General features: G+C 31.1%; 1 protein-coding gene across 2 annotated transcripts in view; it reads left to right on the forward strand.

Annotated features, from left to right (window-relative positions):
* Positions 1–336: 336 nt before the first annotated feature.
* The window catches only part of adcy7 (adenylate cyclase 7), a 168,712-nt gene continuing 158,206 nt past the window's right edge, over positions 337–10,842 (forward strand). The window contains exons 1-2 of one of the 2 annotated variants that reach the window (XM_062023533.1): positions 354–464; positions 4,536–4,557. The gene's annotated coding sequence lies outside the window, so the exon portion shown is untranslated. Of the gene's footprint in view, positions 465–4,535; positions 4,558–10,842 lie in introns of both variants that reach the window. The other variant, XM_062023525.1, reaches the window with a different exon arrangement.

The raw sequence follows: 10,842 nt of genomic DNA on the forward strand, positions 1-10,842 counted from the left end.
AGTTATAGTAAAAAATATCTTAAACTAATCTTCTTTTTAGTATATGATTTACATAATAAAATTGTACCTTTGCATTTAATGTTTGTACATTTATCTAGATCTAATTTAGTTATATATTATAACTAAATGAAATGAATGATAGCTTGAAGTAAGCACTCATTTTCACTCACTTTACAGCATGAGGTAAGTGAAATGCATAAATACTAATAATTATTATTCCAAAATGTCGTTTTCCTTCACTTGTTGTTTTTTCAAGCAGGAGTGCGTTTGGGCGTGGTTGACAGGCACGCACGCCGGGGCGGGGCTTGTCTTCTCAAAACAGCAGCGCGCGTACCGTGGAGCTTCTGATTCGGAGAGACGGGCTCAAGGAGGCAACAAACGCAAGCTCCTCTTCTCCACCATGGCGATGCTTCTTTGTGGATGATTAAGCCGGAGGACGATTCTTTGCGAAGGTGGACAACAAGGTAGGACACCGAACTTTACACCATTATTTTAATACGACTTTATTTTATGTTGACGTCATTCAACTTTTAGCACGCTTACACGTGACATGTAGTCTTTTGTTTGTCCCTTCATGTCTTGTCAACTCATTTTACTGCACTATTTATCCTCTAAGCATACTTCGTTTCTGCTCGCTTCAGCTTTTTCAAGAAATCCGATGTCTTTCTTTTTTTTTTTTTTTTTTTCTTTGGTCAAAACTACTAAAATAGACGTTTCCCCTTTGTGCTTGTGCAAGTCTCTGTGCCGGTTTGAAAGTGATGCAAACTCGCATCTGATTTGGATCAGCAATTAAAGTGTCCATGGAAACACTCAGTGTCCAAAAAGTTCTTGTGAAAATTCATCAGAAGTTCAAAAATAAGAACCGGATATAAAAACTAAAATAATAGAACAACAAAGAAAAAAAAAAAAACATAAACCTAAAATGCATTAAAGTGGGGAAAAAGTGATGTAATTTTAATCGCCCCAGATTAAATCTATGATTAATTTGAAAAAAAAAAAAGCTTTTGGCGTTTTTCTCAAGATGGCGCACCTCTTCGGAGCTCCAAAAAGTTGCTGATATGAAGAAAATATGTTTGATATTTTAGTAGAGGTGTCATGAACAATTAATCTGAAAATATCGCATTAATCATTTATTATGCATAGATTAATACCACACATTATTCTGACTGCACATGCATGGATGGTTACATGAAAGGGGGCATGGCTTGCTATATGGTCAGTATTTATAAAAAAACAACAACAATAATAATAACTTCAATTATACAAGCAAGTCATATATATATTAAAAATATATTTAAAAAAAAATCTAAATTATACATCCATCCATCCATTTATCGTTTGTCCCCAAGTAAGTAATAATCTGTAATTAATTACAATTCATCTAAATTCAAAGGTGTGATTAATCATGATTTTATCTGAATTCAAAAGTGTGATTAATAACGATTAGTCTAAAATAAAAGTGTTACTAATAAGGATTAATCTAAATTGAAATGTGATTAATCATGATTAATCCGAATTCAAAAGTGTGATTAATCATGATTTATCTAAATTCATGCATGATTAATAACGATTAGTCTAAAATAAAAGTGTAATTAATGATTAATATAAATTAAAAAGTGAATAGTAGTGATGAATCCAAATTCAAAAGTGTGGTTAGTCATGATTTATCTGAATTTCAAAGTGTGATTAGTCATGATTGATCTATATTCTAAAGTGTGATTAATAACGATTAGTCTAAAATAAGTGTTATTAATAAGGATTCATCTAAATTGAAATGTGATTAATCATGATTAATCGAAATTCAAAAGTGGGATTAATCATGATTCATCTAATTTCAAGCATGATTAATAACGATTAGTCTAAAATAAGTGTTATTAATGATTAATCTAAATTAAAAAGTTAATAGTCATGATTAATCCAAATTCAAAAGTGTGATTTGTCATGATTTATCTAAATTTAAAAGTGTGATTAGTCATGATTTATCTATATTCTAAAGTGAGATTAATAACGGTTAGTCTAAAATAAGTGTTATTAATAATGATTAATCTAAATTAAAAAGTGAATAGTCATGATTAATCCAAATTCAAAAGTGTGATTAGTCATGATTTGTCTAAATTTGAAAGGGTGATTAGTCATGATTTATCTATATTCTAAAGTGAGATTAATAACGGTTAGTCTAAAATAAGTGTTATTAATAATGATTAATCTAAATTAAAAAGTGAATAGTCATGATTAATCCCAATTCAAAAGTGTGATTAGTCATGATTTGTCTAAATACTAAAGTGTGATTAATGACGATTAGTCTAAAATAAAAAGTTTTAACGATTAATCTAAATACAAAAGTGTGATTAATAACGATTAGTCTAAAATAAATCTTATAAATAAGGATTTGTCTAAATTTAAACATGATTAATCATGATTATTCCAAATTCAAAGGGAGCGTGGCTTGCTATGTGGTCAGTATTTATAATAAAATAAAATAAATACCTTCAATTATACAAGCAAGTCATAATCTGTGATTTTATATATATTAAAAAAGTTAATTTAAATCTATCACTTGTCCCCAAGCAAGTAATAATTTGTAATTAATTACAATTCATCTAAATTCAAAGGTGTGATTTATCATGATTTATCTAAATTCAAAAGTGTGCTTATTAACAATTAGTCTAAAATAAGTGTTATTAATAATGATTCATCTAAATTTAAAAGTGAATAGTCATGATTCATCTAAATTCAAAACTGTGATTAGTCATGATTTATCTAAATTATAAAGTGTGATTAATAAATATTAGTCTAAAATGAAAAGTGTTATTAATAAGGATTAATCTAAATTAAAACATGATTAATCATGATTAATCCAAGTTCAAAAGTGGGATTAATCATGATTTATCTAAATTCAAAAGTGTGATTAATAACAATTTGTCTAAAATAAGTGTTATTAATAATGATTAATCTAAACTTAAAAGTGCATAGTCATGATTAATCCAAATTCAAAAGTGTGATTAGTCATGATTTATCTAAATACTAAAGTGTGATTAATGACGATTAGTCTAAAATCAAGTGTTAACGATTAATCTAAATACAAAAGTGTTATTAATAACGATTAGTCTAAAATAAATCTTATAAGGATTAATCTAAATTTAAATGTGGTTAATCCAAATTCAAAGGTGTGATAATCATGATTTATCCAAATTCAAGCGTGATTAATAACGATTAGTCTAAAATAAATAAGGATTAATCTAAATTTAAATGTGATTAATCATGATTAATCCAAATTCAAAGGTGTGATAATCATGATTTATCTAAATTCAATCGTGATTAATAACGATTAGTCTAAAATAAATCTTATTAATAAGGATAAATCTAAATTTAAACGTGATTATCATGATTTATCCAATTCAAAAGTGTGATTAATAACGATTAGTCTAAAATAAGTGTTATTAAAAATGATAAATCTCAATTTAAAAGTGAATAGTCATGATTAATCCAAATTCCAAAACTGATTAGTCATGATTTATCTAAATTCTAAAGTGTGATTAATAACTATTAGTCTAAAATGAAAAGTGTTATTAATAAGGATTAATCTAAATTAAAACATGATTAATCATGATTAATCCAAGTTCAGACGTGGGATTTATCATGACTTATCTGAATTCAAGCGTGATTAATAACGATTAGTCTAAAAATAAAAGTGTTTAATAATGATTAATCTACATTCAAAAGTGGGATTCGTCTGATTTATAAAAAATAAAAAAAGTAAAAAAATAAAAATCATTTGACAACAATAATATTTGGAGTTGGTAACACGTTTGAGGATTTAGCGAATGTGCAGCAGCTTGAGAGAAACAAAGAAAACCTACTTTAAAACCTGCTAAGCTGTCTTTAGCTGCGTTGCCAAGTGACTTTCAGTGTGGGTCGAGCAGGAAGTACACTGTCATGTGATCACACACACAATTTGCATTGACTTTCTTCCTTACCAAAGCCTCCGCACCTCCCAGGGTGCACTCTGCTAAGTGACGTAACGTTCCCTCGCTCACCTTTATTTAGTCTGGGGGAAAAACACAAATTCATCGTTGACATTCTTGCCTAAACTCCACTCACAAACACGATGCTGGTTAATTAGCGGGGCTGCCGAAGTAGCGGGGCTACCGAAGTTGACTACTTTCCAGATAAAGATGAGTCGGGAATGTTTACCAAAAGATTTTAGCTCTGCTGCAGCTTGAGAAAAATAAACTCGGTGCAAGGCCTTTATGAAAATGCTGATGTCTGCAAATGGTTATTATTAATAACTAATCAATTATTAATTAGTCCCCATAGTGTGTTGAGTAGTGTTTCGCTCACTAGTCCGTGCACCAAACCTACTTCCTGTTGACGTTCTTGCAGTCAGCCAATGAGGCTGGAGGAGCCAGGTCATGTGGTCTACAGGTTTAGCTGGGAGCAGCAGAACTATCCCCAACTTAAAAATGGCGACCAAAACATTGCAAATACTTTTCAGTATGATGCAAATCAGCATTGTTATGTTTGCTTTAATGCAGGTCTTGCACATTAGCTGATGATGTAAGTCTACTTTTATTTGCCTAATCATTTCATCATCAAGTCTTCACTTCCTTCCTCATATTTAAATGAGCATTATATCAACTCATATAGTTATCTGGAAATATTCAATGTCAACTCTGATGATAACAACACATCCATCTTTCACGTCCTCATCTATTTCACGATACCCTCCCAAGGGACAGCACTGTGGGAAGTAAACGTGGCTACGCTTTAGAGTAGTCAGTGTGCAGCGTAGATTTACTGTCCGGTAGAAAGACACACAGACGATGGCGTCGCTATTTGGCAACGCAGGCGAGCACACCTCACCGCCAACACGTCCGAATTGGGTCTAAAGTGTCATTGTTTAGTGTGAACCGCACCTCCCTGGTGTCTGCGGCACTCGTGCAGCCACACCAGAAAAAGAAAATTGAAAAAAAAAACCCTAATAAATAAATAAGTCTTTAAATATTACTTAAATATGTCATTAATTAAAAAATGGGATCAAATAAATGTTTATTAAATGTGTCAATAATTACTACCATGTATTGTTTAGTCATTTAACTGATAATTTTACATTTAATTATTTCATGATTTAATAAATTAATTGTTCATTTTATTATTTCATGATTTGATTAATTATTTAATATTTTCCAAATGAATAATTCCATGATTTAATGGTTTATTTCAGGGGTCCCCAAACTACGGCCTGCGGGAAGTCCCATCCATCCATCCATTTTCTACCGCTTGTCCCTTTTGGGGTCGCGGGGGGTGCTGGAGCCTATCTCAGTAAAAAAATTTTTAAAAAATACATTAAAAAAAAAAAAGTATATATATATATTTTTTTATTATTATTTTTTAAAATGTGTCCTTTCTAATCAATTGTCTACTGCTTGGTATTCTCTGTGTCTCCTAGCCGCTCAGGCAAATCATATTGTCTAAAAATTAATTTTCCCATCGATAACATTATATATATATATATATATATATATATATATATATATATATATATATATATATATATATATATATATATATATATATATATATATATATATATATATATATAGTAGAGGTTTCTGTGGTTTATCCGTTATACAGTGCTCAATACCGGGGAAGAGCGGAATATACTGTAATACGTTAGGTCAGGTAAACACACAGAGGCTATTTCATCCCTACAAGCCTGTTTCCCAGGTTTCCCTGCTCTTCAGGGGATTTTATAATATATATATAATATAATAAAATCCCCTGAAGAGCTGGGAAACCTGCGAAACAGGCTTGTAGGGATGAAATAGCCTCTGTGTTTTTTCCTGACCTAACGTGTGTGTGTGTGTGTATATATATATATATATATATATATATATATATATATATATATATATATATATATATATATATATATATATATATATATATATATATATATATATATATATATATATATATATATATATATATGAAAGTGTATACCATATTTAAACTAATACATGTTTAGAAAATGTCATCTTGAGACTTTCAATGACATTTCTCACAGTTGCACTACCTGACTTTTGCAACCTCGCTTCCGCCAACAAGTTGGCACATGTCACCTTTTAAACAAAATAAGGGGTTTGATGATAAAACCCAAAATTAAAACACCTGCTCGGCTTGTATCACCTGACACACATACCATTATTCGAGCGACTCCATTTTTTTTTTTTGATCAATAATTGAAAGATGTGCAAATATTTAAAAAAATATATTGTATAATATATTTTGTTGCTGGTATTTCTTCTGGTAAGAGTGAGACATGAGACAAAATCACTGGACCAAACAGCTGGAAAATTATTGCTAGAATATTTGATTGGATATTTATAAAAAAAAAAACATGCCATAGTATTTGATTTAAAAACTATATTTTAAAATATTATTAAATTAAATATATTAATATTTACTTTATTTTTTTTTGGGGGGGGGGGGGGGTCGAGCCACCGAAACAGGAAAAAAATAAGGATGAACGATCGATTGGCTACCAATTGTTTTTCTTTGAAAAAGTAAGTGATTAGCCATTGCCGATTAATAGCCGAAAAAGTCTGGCTGATACTTTATTTAATTTAGGTCCCTCAGATGACAGGTGACTACCATGAATTGACTAACGTGGACCCCGACTTAAACAAGTTGAAAAACGTATTCGGGTGTTACCATTTAGTGGTCAATTGTACTGTGCAATCTACTAATAAAAGTTTCAATCAAATCAATCAATAAAAGCAGCTGTCCATACACAGTGTGCAGCCACTCCACAAACTTAATCATCATATCAACATATTGTATTCATCAACACATCATATTAATCAATTTCCCTGTTGTGAGATAATTAAAGGATTATCTTATCTTATCACTTCCAATTAAAGCAAATAAACTGTTTTTCTTACGTATCATAATCAAGTATTATTATCACTGGAGGACAAGGCTGAATACACACAGAGTAAGATAAGCTAGCTTGAAACAACACAATTCATGTTTCCCTTCAGTAGTGGCAGCACTCGTGCACCCTCAGACCATGACATGTTAACGGCCTGTAGGCAAAACACATCTATATGAGCAATTTAGACCAGCTGCACACGGACTACTCTAAAGTTGGCTTTCCACAGCATTGTCTGGGTTGAAGATTTACACTCTGAGGAAGACCCCGTGTCTTTTGCGCTGTCAGGATTTCCTTCATATTGTGCTGTGGGAAATGTTTCCTGCGCTGTGGAAACGTGGTGAGACACAAGTGACACGCCCGCTCACTCGGGTTCATCTGAAGGCTGAGCTCGCCGAGCCGTTAAACGTGTGTGTGTGTGGCGTAATTGCAAAGTAGTATCGTTGTGTGTGTCTGTGAGGCGAGTCTCTGCACGTGAAGACCAAACACTAATAGTCACGCCAGCTTATTGTTGCTTTGTTGTCATCCACATTGTACTCATAGTAGCATGCTGCATTATGTCAATACATGTCAATCACTTTAGGAAATATTGTACTGAGCAGCCAAGATGGAGACGGATGAGCCGCCATAAGTTGTTTCCTGTTCTGTGGTTATCGTCACATTGTTCCTCTTTGTTGTCGCGGGTACTTTTTATGATTAGTTAAAAAAAAAAAAAAAATTCGAATTAGATGAAAAAATTATGTATTTTTGTCAGATGATTTGCATTTTTCAAGATAAAAGTAGTATTTGTTTTGGTGTCGGGGGGGGGTTGGTGGGGGGGGGGGGGTAACTTTCTAGGAAAAGTTGTAGTATTTTTAATTTTTTTTATTTTTTAAATTTAATTTATTTAGTTTTTTATTTATCAGTCCAACAAAATAAGACACAATAATACCATAATAATACCATTCCATTCCATCAACATTCAGAATAGCAATCAACAGAGCAATTGAAAGGACACACAAACATGACACAAAACAATCCAAAAGCAGTCCTACAAAAATGAATAATATCAACAACAGTATCCGTATTAATAAGAATTCCAACATAGCAGTGATTAGAAATCACAAAAATAGTTGATTTAGAAGAAAAAAATATGTGTTTTTGTCAGATGATTTGCATTTTTAAGATAAAAGTAGTATTTATTTGTTTTAGTGGGGGGGTTAACTTTCTAGGAAAGGTTATAATATATATTTTTTAATTTAATTTATTTTATTTTTTATTTATCAGTCCAACAAAATAATACACAATAATACCATAATAATACTATTCCAATTCCAAAACCAAACCCGACCCAGTAACATTCAGAATATCAATCAACAGAGCAATTGAGGAGTGAGGACACACAAACATGAGACACAAAACAATCCAAAAGCAGTCCAACAAAAATGAATAATATCAACAACAGTATCAGTATTAATAAAAATTCCAACATAGCAGTGATTAGAAATCCCTCATTGACATTATCATCACAGCCATTTATAAAAAAATTAAATAAAAACATTTAAAAATGAACAAGTGTCCGTGGCTTACACCTGCATCACATCTCATAAGCTTGACAACACATGGTGTCCAATATTTTCCACAAAGAAAAAATAAGTTGTATTTTAGGTTCAAATCTAATTTAAATAATGGATCCCATATTCCAATATATGACTCATTATTATCTAAACGAAATGCAGTTTTTTTCTACTGATATCTCCAAAGCTTGTGTATGCCAGTCAGTATGAGTTGTAATTGTATTTAAAAAGTTTTACAAATTATAATAAAAAATAAGTATCTAAAAAACATAGTTGTACCCGTAAATAAGTAGTTTTAAATTTTTGTATTTTTTTTAAAGTCAGATAAAAAAATCTTTACTTTCCAAGGAAAATGTATTGACAGGAAGAAAAATATGCCCAAAATCATACTTAGCTTAAAGGGGACGTATCATGATTTTTGTTCTACATTTGCCGGTCGACTAGACTTAAAAAAAATGGGACCCATTACCTCCCTGCTTGGCACTCATCATCTAGGGTTGGAATTGGGGGTTATATCACCAAAATGATTCCCGAGCGTGGCCACCGCTGCTGCTCACTGCTCACCTCACCTACCAGAGGGTGGAACAAGGGGATGGGTCAAATGGAGAGAGTCATTTCACCACACCTTTGTGTGTGCGTTTGCGTGTGCACGCGTGCGTGCGTGCGTGCGTGCGTGCGTGCGTGACTATCAGTGGGACTTTAACTTAATATGTATTGGATATGCTTTGGTGTATATTTTATTTAGAACTATCAAAAACAACTACTTAATTATAAAGATCAATCAGAAAAATATCGTTTTAATCATGTATATGTATAGATTAATCACACAAAATATTTTGATTGCACATGCTTGGATAATTACCTGAAATGCGGCATCATGAGTTGCTATATGGTCAGTATTTTTATCTTTTTTAAATACCTTAATCTAAATTATATAAACGAGTAATACTCTGTGATTAGTTACAATTAAAGTAAATTCAAAAGTGTGATTATTAATGATTAGTCTAAAATCAAGTGTTATTAATACCGATTCATCTGAATTCAAATGTTTGATTAATTATAATGAATCTAAATTCAAAAGTGTGATTAATAATGATTAATCCAAATTAAAACGTGATTAATCAGGATTTATCTGAATTCAAAAGTGTGATTAATAACGATTAGTCTAAAATAATTGTTTTATTAAAAATATTAATCTAAATTAAAACATGATTAATCATGATTAATCCAAATTCAAAAATGTGATTAATCATGACTTATCTAAATTCAAGTGATTGATAATGATCAGTCTAAAATAAAAGCGTTATTAATAATGATTAATATAAATTAGAAAGTGAATAGTCGTGGTTAATCCACATTCAAAAGTGTGATTAGTCATGATTTATCTAAATTTGAAAGTGTGATTAGTCATGATTTATCTAAATTCTAAAGTGAGATTAATAACGATTAGTCTAAAATCAAAAGTGAATAATCATGATTAATCTAAATCCAAAAGTGGGATTAATAATGATGAATCCAAATTAAAACTTGATTGATCAGGATTTATCTAAATTCAAAAGTGTGATTAATAACGATTAGTCTAAAGTAAGTTTTATTAAGTATTAATCTAAAATAAAACGTGATTAATCATGATTAATCCAAATTCAAAAGTGTGATTAATCATGACTTATCTAAATTAAAGTGTGATTGATAACGATTAGCCTAAAATAAAAGTGTTATTTTTTAATAATGATTAATCTAAATTAGAAAGTGAATAGTCGTGATTAATCCACATTCAAAAGTATGATTAGTCATGATTCATCTACATTTTACTACATTTTAAAGTGTGATTAGTCATGATTTATCTACATTTTAAAGTGTGATTACTCATGATTTATCTGAATTCTAAAGTGTGATTAATAACGATTAAGTCTAAAATCATAAGTGTATAATCATGATTAATCTAAATTCAAAAGTGTGATTAGTCTGATTAAAAAAAAATTAAACAACGATCATTTGACAACAGTCATTTTTGGAGTTGGTAACCATTTTGAGGATATAGCGAATGTGCAGCAGCTTGAGAGAAACAAAGAAAACGCATTTTAAAACCTGCCAGGCTGTCATTAGCTGCGTTGCCAGGTGACTTCTGTCATGTGATCACAGACAGAATTTGCATTGACTTTCTTTCTTCCGCACCTCCCAGGGTGCACTCTGCTAAGTGACGTAACGTTCCCTCGCTCACCTTCAGTCTGGGGGGAAAAACAACAAATTCATCACCCTGTAAATTTGAATTTCCAAAGCCAACACCTAATGGATTCATTAGTCTGCAGTCAAGAAGGAGCGTTCACACCTCGGAGAGCTGTTGCACCAGGT

Source organism: Entelurus aequoreus, linkage group LG02 (assembly GCF_033978785.1).
Source record: "Entelurus aequoreus isolate RoL-2023_Sb linkage group LG02, RoL_Eaeq_v1.1, whole genome shotgun sequence".
NCBI classification, from domain to species: Eukaryota; Metazoa; Chordata; class Actinopteri; order Syngnathiformes; family Syngnathidae; genus Entelurus; species Entelurus aequoreus.